The sequence below is a fragment of the Chinchilla lanigera genome, unplaced genomic scaffold, assembly GCF_000276665.1.
Source record: "Chinchilla lanigera isolate Chin_1 unplaced genomic scaffold, ChiLan1.0 scaffold00016, whole genome shotgun sequence".
NCBI classification, from domain to species: domain Eukaryota; kingdom Metazoa; phylum Chordata; class Mammalia; order Rodentia; family Chinchillidae; genus Chinchilla; species Chinchilla lanigera.
Genome location: NW_004955417.1, coordinates 15,843,586 through 15,859,314, shown reverse-complemented (window position 1 = coordinate 15,859,314; position 15,729 = coordinate 15,843,586). Strand labels below are relative to the sequence as shown.

Genomic DNA, 15,729 nt, shown 5'->3' with positions numbered 1-15,729 from the left:
TTCCCTTCTTCACTACTTGAACTGTTTCCAACACATTTTTAAGAACAGTACTTAAAAAGAAAAAGAGCAAGCACGCGAACACACTTACCTGGCTAAATCTGACACTTGCTCCTGCATGTCTGCTGTCCACTTAAGACCCAAGCTGCCCCTGCTCTTTCCCTGGGACTCAGCAAACCCTGGCAAGTTCACATCTGTCACTGAATATGCAAACAGTGACACGATTGTTTTCTTAGACAAACATCCTGGGCAACGTGGCTTCTTTTACTTTGTCATGAATGCAGCGGGTTTGGCTGAAGACCTGAGCAGACCTTGAAAGACCAGTTCTTGTTATTTTAACCTCACCTCTAGTTTATCAGTTTGCCTTATAATCCTAACATATTTGCTGTCGGCCTCGAGGTACCACTGAGAAGAAACAGCTACAATACACAGTGCACATTTTCTTAAGATTCTTATCGTCATGTCACAAAGGGGAAGTATTGAGACTGTCAAAGAGCTGTGTTCAAGTGTGTGCGTGTTTTCACGGTGTTTATGCAAAACAAGGACTAAGTAATACTCTCGCGCTGTACTTGCTTAGCTCCTTTGCTGTATCCTGGCTGCCTGGAACCATTGGAACTAATCCCCCAGTTCTTTTAACCTCTGATTTATCTGGAGTCAAGGTGGCTGGCCACCTCTGGGGCCAGGATATCAGGAGTGACAGTGCCCATACAGGTGCACGGGTGGGACAGTGAATTTGACAATAGGAAACCTCACCCAGGGGCTCCTGCAGGAGCAGAACTGTACCCCTCAGTGTCTTGCCTGATGACGTATGCAAATGAGTGATCGCCATAGACATGTGGCCTTTGTTGCTGGTTCCCACAGAGACCAGAGACGGGCCCTCCACGTCATCTCTGCAGTGGGCTGTGGGAAGTACGGTGGGGTCTGCCCGGTGCCGTGCCCGTCTCTTTTCCTGGTTATAGCACCTTCAGAACATTTATCCCCAACTCATGCATCTGGAGTGAGTTTGACAAGCTAGAGGGCCAGATCCTGTCTGTGGGGGTGACAATGCGACCCAGCGAGGCCGATCCTTGTTCTTCAACCCTTGGGCCCTGCTGAGGAAGCTGGAAAGCTGGAACTCATCTCTGACAACAACCTCTTCCTGCCCTGCCGTCGCCAAGCTGCAAGGTGCACCAGTCCTCCCCCTCGGTTCCGTCCTGTCCACCTCCCCATCACCCTGGTCCTAGCCGTTGTCATCTCTCTCCTGAACAACTGTGTGGCCTCCTCACGGATGGTCCCACATCCATTCGGGGCCACCTCCTCCCAGTCTACTGAAGCTGGAGTTCAGTCATTCTTCCAAAGGACAAATACGATCATGTCACCCCCCACCACCCCATTTCTATCCTGGCTTCCCACGGCCTTAGGATACAGGCGAATTCCTTACTATGGGCACAGGCCTATGGACCGCTCCCTCCTGTCTCACCTGTACTACTCCTTGCTAGTCTTTTCATTCTACTGCTAGGCTTTCTTGCAGCCTCAGGCCCTGCAATTAGCACGCTGTTGGCTCCTTCCGGCCAAGACCCAGGACTGGAGCAGCATTGGGTTAAAATATTAAAACAGTCGGGTTAAAGGCAAGTTATTATTATTATTATTTGAGACAGAGGCTCACTATATAGTGCAGGGGGGACTTGAACTCATGCCAATCCTCCTGCCTCAGCCTCCTGAGTGCTGGGATTACTGGCAAGCCCTACAACACCAGGCCTGACAACAAGTTAAAAGTTGTATTTGATATAGCTAACTTTGCCCATCACAATGAGATTACATGAACCCCAGTCTTAGATACATAACTGTGGCTGACACAATACCCAACACCCACAACTCAAAGGCGGAGAGGTTTATTTGGCTCATGGTTTTCACAAGTTTCAGTGCGTGGCTGGCAGGCTCCAGCGTGGAAATGGATGGGGGAAGAACCTGCCAGGGAGAAAAAGCTGCTCACACCACAGTGATGAAAAGCCAGAAGTGAAGGGAGCAGCCGAGGAGGGAGATGCACCCAACCAGAAATGCCCCATGCCCCGCTTCCAATAAGGCCCCACCTCCGACGAAGCCCCGCCTCCAACAGGCCCCGCCTCCAACAGGCCCCGCCTCCAACAGGCCCCGCCTCCTAAGAGTACATTTAGCTCTGAAGCCCCCCGGGATTCCTCCCTGCGACCTCCACCACTCAATCACCTTCCAAAGTCCCACCTCTGAGCACATTAGGTCTTTGGGGGACATCTAGACCTAAACCACTGCTATCTGCCGTAGCACAGGTGCCCCTTACCTGCTGGGAAGCACTGGGGGCTTGGTTCATTTCACTTCATCGCTGGGTCCGTCTCTCTCCTACCAGACACTCCGGCAGGCGGCACACATGCATCGTGCACGTACTGCAAGCAAGAGGCGCTCCAGGAAACGTGGGAAACGCGGAGCGATTGCATCTGAGTGAAGGGGTTACAGCATGCGTTCCTGGGGAGGGCGGCACAGACTTGCACAGGACAGGAAGTGCTCGGGACTACCTCGGGGAGGCACATGGGGGCCAAGGTGGCGCGCTGAGTGCACAGGCTCGGCCAGTAGACCTGGCTCCGCCGCTCAGTGCCCCAGCCTCCCCTCGTTTCCTGCACTGCAGACAAGGACGCTAACACCCTTGCGGGTTATCAGGAGCATTGGTGGAGATAAACTATCAACTGCTAGCAGAGAGGCATTCAGCAAATTCTGAGTAAATGTTACTGTGTGAACCACCCTGATCGAGATTATACCTGCTCGCCCCCACATAAGCCACAGCGTTTAAAATCCCAGCATCAGGGATTTGGTTTTGCGCAGAGGACCAACCTACGAGCTTGTACCTGACCAAGGGGTAAGGAAGTTGAAACACAAAGAGACACAAGATAGATTAAGATGTGGGGGTCGGGAGCTCTTGTCTCCCTTCAGCAAGGAGCCCTGAGTGACTGGCGTACCTTGGCTTTATTCAGTCATTGCACAAGCAATCACAGTGAAACGGGGTTCATCTGTCTCCCGCCATCCACGGTACACATCTGAGAAACAGGATCTCAATTGTGTTAATTCTCCCTGCAGCGGGTCAGGCCGCCTTTCTCCCTAGTGCTTACAGAAGAGGCTGATTAGGCCTTAATCTTCCTTTCTGGTCTCTCCCAGTGTGAGGTCTCAGGTTTGATTGCTGGAAGACCCCCCTCCCCTTAAATGCAAATGTGTTACTCCAGTCTTGAGCTATTACAGTGAGTCATCAAGGATCAGCTCCATCGATCAGCAACGACTAGAACTTGGGGAATGAGGCCAGTGATCACGAAACCTAGCTGCGCGCTGTGCCCTGCAACACACGCTTTTCCTGCCCAGTGGGCCGTGGATGGTTCGCGTGGGTCGCGTGGGTCAATTAGTCTCGGCGGCTTGGTTTCCTCAACTGGAGGTCCTCAGAACAGCATTTCTCTCGTGGAGCTGCGAAGGTAAAACGCAGACGGAGCACATGCCTGGTGGGCTGGCCTCAGAGCCCCAGCCTGAGTGGGAACCCAGAAACACCAACACCACCTCTGTCCAGGGCAGGGGAGAGGCAAAGGAGGAGGGAGGCCCCGAGATCTGCTTGCGCGTCCTCCTTTAAATATGTTCTCTCCTCTCCTGCTTTCCAAGATCTCACCTGGGCTCTGTGTTTCATATTCCATGACAGACAAACAAACAATAAAACAGCGCAGGCAGGAGACCTTTGGGTATTAAGAAGCCCAAAGACAACGCCAGCTTCTCTTTGCAGTGTCCACAGGGGCGTCGCGTGCCAGTTCACGGCGTGGGGAATCTGCCATTCGGTCCCCAGGCACCAGGAGGGCAGACCCAAGTCCTCCAGCACGCAGGATGGCAGTAACTGCTGGTCCCCCCAGCAGTCACACCCAGTCACACAAATCGGTGGCAGAGTAACGAAGTTGAAAGGGTAACGAAGTTGAAACACAAAGAGACACAAGATAGATTAAGATGTGGGGGGTCGGGAGCTCTTGTGCACATGTATTACCATGTGCATCCCCCCAGCAGATTCTGCTTTATTAATCAGTTCCTCTTCTGACTAGAAGGCCAGCCTTGGCCACCAAGCCCGAGATTTGTAGAGAGCCAGGGAGGGCGGAGCTCCTGAACATCAGATGCGCAACCCCTGAGGTGAGGCATTGGGAGTGCCAGGATTTTTCCATTCCAGAGCCGGGGGCAGGGCGGGAGGTGAGCTCCTGGGGTCTCGCAGCTACCTGTTTCTTCTTCTTTTCAGTAACAGTGTTAGGGACATATAATTAACCTACACTACAATGCACCATTTAAACACACAATGCAATGGTTGTTAGGACACAGCTACAGTTACACAACCATCACCACATTCAATTCTGTGTGTGTGTGTGTGAGTGAGAGAGAGAGAGAGAGAGAGAGAGACTGAGAGACTCTGCCGATTAGCCATCACTCCCCAACACCCCTACATCCCAGGCCTGAGGAGCCATTAATCCACTTTCTATCTCTATATATTACCTATTCTGAACATTTTATACACATGGAATCAGGTACTTTGTATCTTTTGAGTGTGGCTTCTTGCATTTTCTGTGTTTTTAAGGTTATCCATGTTGGATATGTAGCAACAGCTCATTGCTTTTTCATGGGCGTATAATATTCTGTCATATGGCTAGCCACACTTTATTTTATGCTTTCTCATTCCATGGATGTTTGTGCTTTTTGGCATTCTATTACAAATAACGCCCCTGTGACTGTTTGTGTACAAATTTCTATATGGACAAAACTTTGTTTTAGAATGAGCACTTGCTCAGAGGTGGGACACTCTGGTATCTGACGCCAGTTCCTCGAGACTTGGAGCCAAAACGGAGCTGCTGTGCAGATGAGACGGAGGGCAAGCAGTACGTCCGAGGTCGCCTCATGGGCTGGTGGCAGACACAGCCTCGACCTTTCCTCTGCCCTCACTGTGAGCGAGGTTTGAAGCGAAATGTTCTGACCAAGTGGTTAAGAGCGCGGGTGTCAGAGTCACACGGCCTGGCCAGGGATCGCTGCTCTGCCACCGATTGTGTGACTGCAGGGAGGACACTTAAGCTTTCTATGCTTCGACTTCTTTGCCTGATACGTGGGTCCGGCAGTGATAACTCAGTGTGGACCGAGGTGGTTGAGGGTTTAGGACGATGCCTCCAAGGACGAGGGATGTGCGCTCTCGGGGTTACTTTTTCTTATTTGTGGGGTGCTTCTCTATTTTTACACTTGATCTTAGCCAAAAGGCCGAGAAGCGATGTGCTTCTCTATTTTTTCAACATACAAAGATTCAGCTTTAAAAATATAAAATGTCAACGCTGAAACCTGCCTTAATGTAAAGTCATTTCCCTTTGGTGTGTCAGTGTATGTTTTTTGAAAGCTTGGAAGGCAGAATTTTAAAAAAGAATGAAATATAACATTCTGTGTATACTCTTTCATACAAGAGAGATGAGAGGTCTTTTGCAAAGGGGAAGGGGACTGAGAGATGGAGGGAAGGGAGGAGAGGGAAAAATAAAAAATAACTAAGATGTTGTTATGATACACCGTATCAACTCAAAAAGTTTAGAGGGTTAAGGAAGTGATCCAGCAGGGGGCCAGGGTCCTTACTTTGTAAACATCCTCGGCTTGTGCAAGAGGAGGGTGCGGAGATGGCATGGGCAGCTAGCTCGTATACAGTGTAAAGTGGGAAAAGAGGCTTGCTCTCCCCTCTTTAGCTCTTGTTGCTTTTGCTGTCTTCTGCCACCTTGAAGCGTTGCCCTGTGCCATGTGCCACCCTGCCTTGGAGCCAGCTGATTATGGACTGAAACCTCCACCAACTGTGAGCTAAATAAACCTTTCCCTCCTTAATTTTGGGTGTTGGGTATTTTGTCTTAGCAATGAAGGAAAAGAAACCAAGACAGATGTATTACCATGTGCATGTACAATCCCCCCCGCAAGGAATGTAATCATTGTGTCCTGCAGACATGGACTAATGAAACTTTTAAATATCCCGTTTCCTTTGCAGTGGAATGAAGGCGGGGAAGGGCAGGAGGAAAGCACGGGGCAATACCTGGGCCGTACGATGGTGAGAACTGAGTGATGGGGCCTTCTGTCCGGGAAAGAATGCTAGGCAAGCTCTAGAACAGGAGTGTCCAGATAGCCGGAGGAAGAGGAGGTGAGAAAAGTTGGGGGCGCTACGGAGCTACGCCCCCTAGAGGCTGGAGCAGGTTGCACTCTGATGTGGGGCGCCCAGGAGAAGTGGGTGAGAGCTGAGAGAGCGTCGTGGTAGGAATCCAGGCCGCAGCCAGGATTGCCAGCTGTTGCTGGCAGTTGTCACACTGGCTCAGTGTGGCTACAGACCTCGATTTCCCAAGTCTTTCTAAACAGACTCAGAGAGCTACAGCATCCTGGAGTGCTGGGACCAGGCTGGAATACCTACCCTCCGCGTGTCCCCTCCAGTGTTTGTTGGGGGCTAATTTTTTTGTGTTTTTGAGACAGGGTCTCGCTATGCAGGCTGGCCTTGAGCTCACTTTGTCGCCCAGGCTGGTCTTGAACTCCCAACGATCCTCCTGCCTCAGCCTCCTGAGTGCTGGGATTACAGGCGTGTGTTGCCATGCCCAGCTAGGGCTAATTTAGTACCTGGTGGAGCTGATGTTCTAGGAGGAGCCGCAGACTTCTGGTGGAGAAGCCCAGAGTCCGCGGTGCGAGCGGCTGCCTGCGCTCAGCCAGTGAGCCCCTGGCCAGCTCTGCATGACTGGGGCAAGTTGCTCAGTGCCTCTTGCCTCAGTATCACACCAAAAATGAACCCTAGCACTACACATAAACTGTGCGCTTTGGATGACAATGGTGTCAAGGTGGGTTCGTGGATTGTAACAGCAGTGCCACTGTGCTGTGGGGAAGGCTGTGCTTGTGTGGGGACAGGGGTGGGCACTCTGCACTTTGCATCCACTTTTCTTGTGGGCCTGTGTTGTTAGACCCAAATGTGGTGACACACACCTATTGTCCCAGCGCTCTGGGAGGCTGAGGCTCGAGGACTGCAAGTTCAAGCCCCGCCTAGAAAACTTTGCAGTTTAGCTAGATCCTGTCTCGAAATTTAAAAATGGACTGAGGGTATAGTTCAGTGTCAAAGCTCTGGTTCAATCCCCAGGACCCTGCCCCCAAAAAGATGATATTAGCAAGTGTAGCACGACTCATAAGATTATTGAGAAAATTAAGGGTGAATGCATGCAAACAGGGCGCCGTGGCACATGCCTATAATACCCGCACTTGGGAAGCTGAGGCAGGAGGACTGTGAGTTTGAGCCCAACCTGGGCAACTTAGTGAGAGCTCATTTCAAAAAAGTTCTGAAAGAGCAATTTCACATAAATGAAAACATTCACTAAGGAGAAGCCATTGCTTTAACATCAGACACTTGAACATCGGGCACAGAGAACGCTTTTTCCTTTTATTAATGAGAAGGTTTTCAGGGGTTAGGGGATGAAGACTGGTGCTGCTCCTGGATGAAGAGCGGGCCGGATGCATGCAGTGTGTTGGGACGAGGGAGCAGCAAACAACAAGGTCCTGAGGCAGGAGTCAGCTTGATAGCTGCAGAAGGACCGGACAGGAAGGCGGGTTCGAGGGGACAAGGAGAAGGGCTGGGGATTTAGCGCAGCGGCATAGCACCTGCCTGGCAAGCACAAGGTCGTGAGTTCGATTCCTGGTACAGGAAAAAACAAAACAAAACAAAACAAAACAAAACCCACACAAAAAAACAAAAAACCGAGGGGCAAAGAGAGAGTGAGAGAGCCGCTGTGTCCCCCTGACACCTGTGTGTGGACTCTGATTCCCATTATGAGTGCCAAGCCTTTGTATCCCTAGGTGCCATGCCAGGGTGCCAGGCCACAAGTATGCTCTGTAGATGTTTACTGAACAGAGGAAAATTAACTGCTTAGGCTCAGCCTCTCCGTCAATTAGAGTATCAATATTACAGTCTCAATTGTTCACTCTCTAGCTTTGTGCAAAACCCAACCGAGAGAGGCCGTATTCACAGAGCTCTCCAAAGGGTTTGTTTTTATGTGTTCTGATGTTTTTTTTTTTTTGTTTTTTTTTTTTGGTTTTTTCTCCGGTACCGGGAGCCGAACTCACGACCTTGCGCTTGCCAAGCAGGCGCTTTGCCAGTGAGCTAAATCCCCAGCCCCTTTATGTGTTAAAAGATACAGTCTGCGGCTCGCAAGGAGAAACCTCCAGATGGGCCGCCAGTGGGCAGGAGCCGCCCGCGTCCTGCTCGGTTCTTCCCGGCGGTGAGTGGATTCAGCTCCCCAGGGTGCTCTATGATGTGACTGCCGCTGTACAGCCAGAGATGACCTGTGCCAGCGCCGGGCAGCCGCTTCCTGGGGACAGATTCGTCATTCAGCAGCAGCCTGGCCGCCAGACCTGCCCGCTGGTGTCGCCGGCCCCCACTGCGCCTGGGCCTGGCGGAGCCACCAACGCAGCCGTGGGAAGCTCTGAGATTGTCACATCACCAGTGCTGTGTACAGGGGACTGGGGCCTTCTCTTGCAGTTTTTCTTGCATTTTAATGATAGCTTTCCGGTGTTGTGCATCCTTAACAATCTGATTTGGCGTGGGTTTGTTTTGTTAAGCCCCAAAGACCGTGGTAGGGAATGGTTCATCAACACTTCTCCCTTTCTTAGCTTTCTAAATTGTGTGTGTGTGTGTGTGTGTGTGTGTGTGTGTGTGTGTTGTGGATAAGTACTGCTTTGGCCTATCCAGCTTCCCTTATACTTTCACATGAAAGCAGCACCTTACTTCCCACTTGGGGCCTCCCCAGTGCCTGTGTCCCTGTGGGGTTAGGTATCTGGGGTCTTGTCCCTTCTGCCTCCCTTCTTGCCCCAGCCCCACAGTGTCCCCCTAGCCAGCCAGGCAAGCCTCGAAGAGTGCCTGCTGGCTGCATTCGGGGCCCTTGCCGAGGGGTTACATGATTTCACTCAGCAGGAGACAGCAGACTGCGTGCTACCTCTCTGACGCTTTCCTATTATTCCTTTAATGTACGGAAAGGGGATTCAGAGATAATGTATGTATAGCTAAAAATTGATACAGCTGCCTAATTGAGCAGCTTATAATAGCATAAAATCATTTGTACAAATAGTATGTAGCAGACTATAAGCATCAGTGTGTACTTGCACACCACACGGCAAGACACAATGACGAGGCAGAGGCTGGCTCCAGACGTGGAGAGGCGCAGGAGGATGGCGGTGGCAGAGGAGTGTGTGCAGGTGTGCCGTAGACGCCTCCAGTACCATGAGTGGCGCTGCTGGTGCTGATGTGATTTCTAAAACAGCAGAGCAGCAAAAGGCCTTGGGAAACACCCTGGCAGAAGGAAATACAATTTCCCCTCACTTTGCACCTGGTAGTAGTCTTTGTGGACAATGTAGGTCGTATTACAACTGCAAGAAATAATTTGTGTCTAAAGTGGGGCTAAGTAGAGACCTAAATATAAATAGGCTTTCCATCCACATAGTGCAGTGGGAGGTTAGCAATTATGCTGGGACCCAGGACAATTTTCTTTTTGTATAAAACTATCTCATGATTGCCAGGCTGCAAGTACATGTTAACTCCCAACACCATTGTGCAAGCAAAACCATCCCCACAGATTTCCAGCAAGCTCCTTATGGGGCGCTGCTCAGCGCACCTTCCTTTAATTGCATTGACCTGTGGGTCTCCGCGCTGCAGCCCCCGTAGACTGGAGCTACGTGCCGTCACCTGTCCCAGCGTGGTGCCGGCAGTCAGCCACAGGAGTGATCGAAGCTGACATGCAGAGAAAGGCAGAACTGAGAGGTGCCAGAGCGAGGCAGCTCTTGGATCCACAAAAGCCTGAGGTCAGATAACATCTACTTGGTGAATATTGAATCTTCTATTTTCCCTGAATCATACTGAGTTCAGTTTCTGACATACGTAACAGCAGCAAAAAATCACACTAATGCCTGGTTGAGAAGGCAGTTGTACATATGAATTAACTTCATTTTTTGCTTGTTTAATGATGTTTTACCAGGTCAAAAGACAAAATTATAACAAATTTAAAGTTTTATTTTTGTTTGTTTAGACAGAGTCTCCCTAGGTATTCCAGATTGGCCTTGGACTCTGTATCCTCCTGCTTCAGCCTCTTCAGTGCTGGAGGCTTAGCTAATAAAGATCTTAATTGGTTTTTATTTGTCATTCTAGAATTGGGTATCATCTCTGTCTTAGTTACTTTCTCATTGCTGGGACAAAATACCTGACCCCTATAAGTTCAAGGAGGAAAGGCTTGTTTTAGCTCTCAAGTTGTAGAGGTTTAGGTCCATAGTCAGTAGGCTTCAAGGCAGGGCAGCATGGCAGAGGGACATGGCAGAAGAGAAAGAGTCCATGGCATGGCATGCAGAAAGCAGAGCTACTTCCTTCTTCTTTCCTTTTTTATTCCCTCCAGGTTACAAGCTCATTGGTTGGTGCTATGCACATGCAAGGTGGGTCTTCCCTCTTGAGTAAATCCATCATCCACACCCAGAGCTATGATAAACCAATCAGTGGATCAACCCAGTATCGTACACTCATGATCTAGCCACCTCCCCCAAGTCCCCCCTATGAACACATGAGACTTTGGGGGAACATCTAGATATAAGCCGTAACAACCTCGTTTTATAAAATCAAAGGCATATTCTGTTTAAGTACCGCATGTTAACTGATTGTGCCACTAGAGCTCCAATCAAAGGCATAGTCTACTGAGTCAAAAAGAAGTTTGTTTTTCTGTTTTGTTTTGTTTTTCAGTGTTGGGGATTGAACCCAGGGCCTTTGCACTGAGCTACATCCCCAGTCCTGTTTTGTTAAATTGTCCAGGCTGAGCTTGAATTTATAATCCTTCTGCCTCAGCCTCCCAGAGAGCTGGGATTACAGGCTTGTACCACCATGTCCAGCTAAATGTTTGCTTTTATAGACAGGGAAGGCTGCGAAAAGCAGAAACAGAACACAAGGTTGTTTCACAGTTACTTTTTACTTGTGAAGGTAAAAACAGAGGAAAATCCAGCTATGACTTGCTTATTTGGGGGGGTGGCCTAGTCTCTTTCTCCTGGTTTCTTGGCAAGTCAGATGAGCAACTCTGTTTTGGCATGGTGTTGTGGGGCCTGAGCACAAGTGACTCCATTTTATTGTCCATTTGACCCGTCCAGTCTGATCCAGTGGACTGCTATAAATTTCATTTAGCAATTATTACCAGTGGCTTATTTGTTTAACTCTGGAAAATAAGAATCGAAAGGGGAAGTGAACTGCTGGGTGTTACGTCCTAGTAGCCGGGTGTTGTGTCACCTGTGAGCAAATGACACTTTTTGTTTTACCATAGAATGGCTCTTCTTACTGGCATGAACACACAGGCGCATGTGCACACACACACACACACACACACACACACACATGCACACACGCGCGCACTTACACACTGGCCCTGGCAGGCATGGGCCTACAGCATGGCTACACTCTCTGAGCATAGATACTGACCAGGATGGACCTGATTCTCTCTGCAGGAACCGCACCCAGGGCATCTCCAAGGCGGGGACTGTGACACGTCCCACAGAGACAGGGTGGAGGAGTGGGGAGTCTGGGCTTGGCTCTATTCTAGCGGACCACTTAGGGAAATAGGGGACCTGATTTACAGACACACAGAAACAAGAAGGGAGAAATGCAGAGTTTCCGAAGCTTTCTGGTCCCGTGACTTCTGTGTTCTCTTCAGTTCTGTGTTCTTGAGCCTCTTTCCCCCTTGCGTTTGTATCTCCCGTGGGTTTCTGTTATGTTCCTCTAGAGAGCTCTAAACTAACAACTTAACCCCCTAGTATTCTAAGTATTTTCTTCACATCAAGCGAGGGCAGATTAGATCAGACTAGACCGGAGGGCCCCGCAGCAGGGCTGGGTCATCCCTGTGGAATGACCATCAGCAGGCTAGTGCTGGGGAGGGAAAACAGTGTATCACCCCGCCTTTAACCAAAGGTCAACACAAGAACCAGCCACTGTCTCCTATGCAAATGCAGGGCTGACCCTCTTGTGCTGTGTATCTTAACCCTCTTGACCTCTGAACTTGGGAGAATTAAAACACCCCAGGGCTGCATAAGAGGAGGACGTAGTGTGCACAGCCAGGCTCTGGGGTGAACAAGGCCCCCTCTGCCTGCCCCTTTCCTCCTTGCCACCTTGCAGGGCAGGAGGGTGGCTTCCAGGGGTTCGGCTGTTAACCGGGTCTCCCCATAATGCTGGCCCAACAGGAAACCTCTTGGGCTTGAATTTCAACCAGAAATTCTGCCAGAGCACAGAATGACGGCTCTTAGATGTCATCGAGTCCGACAGCCTCACTTTATCTTTAAAAATTTTAGTAAGGTGAAAAATTTTATCAAGGTGAGAGCCGCCTTTGGTTAAAGAGCCGGCTGTTGTTCGGTCTTGGGAGGGGCTGGGACCCCTCTTGTCATGCCTGGGGTGCCCCTCTGGGCCGAGGAGAGCTGCCTCCTTGTTTTGCAGGTCAGAAGCCAAAGAAGCCGGGCCCGGAGACCCGCCCGTCTGCCCTGATCAGATCACAGGGGTGGGGGTGCGGTGGGGCTGGACAGCTGCCTGTTCCCGAAGCTCCTCGGTGTTTTTTCACAATCGAGGTTGACAGTCGTTGCTGAGGGAAGACGAGGAGGAAGAGGAAGGTGGAAGACAGGAGTGGGAAGGACGGAGGGGAAGGCAGCGACAGAGACGGGGAGAGGGAGGGCGGAGGGAGTGTGGCGGCAAAACTTCTACACGCCTCTTGCCTCTGGTGCTTTCAGGCTGTGTCATCTTAAGCCAGACCTTCTGAGCCTGTTTCTTCTTTGAAATGCGTATGTTTTAAAGGATTTGCAGGGAGAACGTGAGACAGCGCCTTCAAATGCTGTGTGAAGATGAGGTCCCGCCACCAAGGCTCGGGCGCACCCGTGCCCTGCACAGAGCAGGCGCTGCCAACTTCAGTGTTCTGTGGGGGGCGAAAGAGGTGGGACGTGGGCAGGGCCACAAAGCAAATGAGACCTGGGTGTGACCTGTCCCTGGGGCCTGTCTTTCCCACCCACCTCCCGCTCTTCTGCTGAAATTTACCACCGGCTTCACACCTGCTGCTTCTCCGCTAGCCGCCGCGGCAGCCTCTTCAGCTGGTTCTCACTTCAGGCCTCAGTTAGGGGCCCCCTTCCCCGGGCTCTGCGGCATGCTCCGTGCCTGGCTGTCAGTTGGTTTTGCCCTCGTTCTGTCCTGCGGAAGGTCTGGGTTCCTCTTAATGCTGTGTGAACACAGTGATGAAATCTGTCACATCCAGAGTCCAGACCCAGTGCCAGGCACACACGGTAGGTATCCCCTAAAGACCCCTCTCCTGCCTTGGCTGGAGACCAGGCCACCTTGCCTGGCCAGCCCAGTGACAGCCTCCAGCTCACCCTCACTCCTACAACTCCCTGGCTAGGGTCGCAGGAAAGCCGGCTGTCTTCAAGTTCATGTTGGTTTAACCCAAATCAAAATCTGATAGCTGAAGGGAAAGACAAGCTCAGCAGGCAGGACGTCCCCCACATGTCATTATGATAGTGCACCCTGGCACGGCCTTTGTGCCCCAGCCGTGGAGCTGTGACTCTCTTTTGCTGGAAGAAACAAAATCTTTATATGAACGTCTTCCAACACGGGGTTCCCAGGGGCAAGGAGGGTGCCTCTCAATGCTTCAGACCTAAGGGGCCCTACTGTAATTCACATGGCATCCTCACAGCTGAGAAAGAGGAGCCAAAAAGAATCAGAAGCCAACGTAACATGACTTCTCTGAAAAGACTAAGTTCTGCAAAAGCCGTGTGCACTCGGAGAGGGCTTGTCCCATTCATTTCCAGTAGCGTTGCTGAGAAAAGAACCAGTTCTGTCTTTTACCACTTAAATGTACTACAGTGAGGTACTACTCATTGACAATCATGGGATCCTGATTTTCACTGATTTATTTTCTTTTTCTTTCTTTTTTTTGGTCTTTTTGAGACAGGGTGTCGCTATGCAGTTCAGGCTGGACTTGAGCCTATTTTGTAGCCCAGGCTGGCCTCGAACTCGCAACGATCCTCCTGCCTCAGCCTCCCGAGTGCTGGGATTACAGGTGTGCACCATCATGTCTGGCTTTCATTGATTTATTTTCAAAATCCAAAAGCATATTTAAAAGAAATGAGGTCACCTGTATTATGATACTCTATTGTTGGAAAAGAGAATTCATACCTAAAACAGTTCTCCAGTCATGAGCAGAAGTGGATGCAGTGGAGCGGACTTAAACACCTCGAAGACAGGTTAGATGTTAAAGGATGGCAGTTGAAGCTTGCGTGCTACAGGCGCATGGGACAAGCGTCATCTCTCCCCACCCCCTTCCCGGAGAATGCTGGTGCTGTGTGGTTCTGAATCCTAGCTCCACCGCTTAACAGATGTGTGACCTTGGGCAGGTACAGCTTTGGGGCCCATGCTGTGGCCTTGGCTGAGGGATTACATGGTATCTACTTAGGGTATTTTCAACTTTCGATGACCTTATCGGAATGTAAGCCCAACAATGTCTGATATGCATGGAATTGCCACCTTTGTTCAGAAAAGCGAGGCACATTCTTGTTCCCTTGAGCCCACACAGATAAGCATCAGCTGTACACACACAGAAAGATCATGAAAACAATCTTGGGACCAAGGCTGACCTGCCTGGGCACCTGTCCTGAGAGCTGTGCCAAGGTGGTTTCAGGAAAACCCTGCTGTGGCTGCTTGACACCAAGAGGAAAGGGGCAGTGATGTCCTTCCAGGCCTCCTTGTGCTCCTTAATTCTTGGTCTTGCTCTGTAATCCACCTGTGAGTCTAAACTCTTCTTAAACCAACATTTCCTGCCTATACAGCTCCCTTTGCAAGCACTGTATGAGAACAGGGACTCCTCTGAGTCTATCCGCCAGTGGGACAGAGCAGGTCCCAAGAGTGATCACATACCTTGCAACTGAGACCTTGACTCCTCACAAAGAACCTCTTAAAAGTACAGCAGTCCCAGAAGCATCCGCTTCTGCTCCGCAAAGTCCCCTCCAGCCATGCCCACCCCGCCCCACTGTGCTAGCATCCCTATATCACAACAGAGCCCACAAAGTCCATTTTCAAATCCTGGCTGCGGGTCTCACCAGCTGTGCAACTTTGGGGAAGATTCTTAACCTCTCTGATTGTCTGTTTCCTCATGAGTAAAATGGGCACAAGGACCTGCGCTAAAAGGGCGTTGTGAGGATTAAAGAAACTAATCCTGGAAAGCGCCCGGCACAGAGTGTGTAGTACCAGCATGTGAGCTGGGATGTTTGTTACTGGCTACAGCCTCTGCTCTGACTGCACGCTGTCACTAAGTTCCTACCAGCATAGCAAAACAATCTTCACTCTACAGATAGATGGAAAGGTTCTGAATACAGGGCAATCCCAGGCAATGCCTCATGGATTGCGGCTGGGTCCTAGCAGGCTTCACGCATGGAGCTCTCTTGCAGCCCTTTTTGAAACACTAGACCCCATCTCTCACAAAGTGAGCCAACCTGAGCCTGACTCTCAGTCTCAGGGTACTGAGAGCTGGGAAGAGCTTGATTATAGTGGGTTCTGTTCTTTCTCCAGAAACGCTTTACAGTTCTGAAGTCCAAGCCCAGTGTGGTGGCACACACCTATAATCCCAGCACATTGGGAGGCTGAGGCAGGAGGATGGCAATTTCAAGCCCAGCCTGGGCAACTTAGTGAGACATTGT

At 50.5% G+C, this 15,729-nt stretch overlaps 1 long non-coding RNA gene across 1 annotated transcript; it reads right to left on the bottom strand.

The window, feature by feature from the left end:
* Positions 1-11,077: 11,077 nt before the first annotated feature.
* LOC106148193 lies at positions 11,078-14,356 on the bottom strand. The gene is made up of 3 exons (XR_001233410.1): positions 14,213-14,356; positions 13,096-13,259; positions 11,078-12,962 (listed from the first exon to the last, which is right to left on the bottom strand). It is a non-coding gene; the product is annotated as an uncharacterized LOC106148193 (long non-coding RNA).
* Between the last annotated feature and the right edge of the window lie 1,373 nt (positions 14,357-15,729).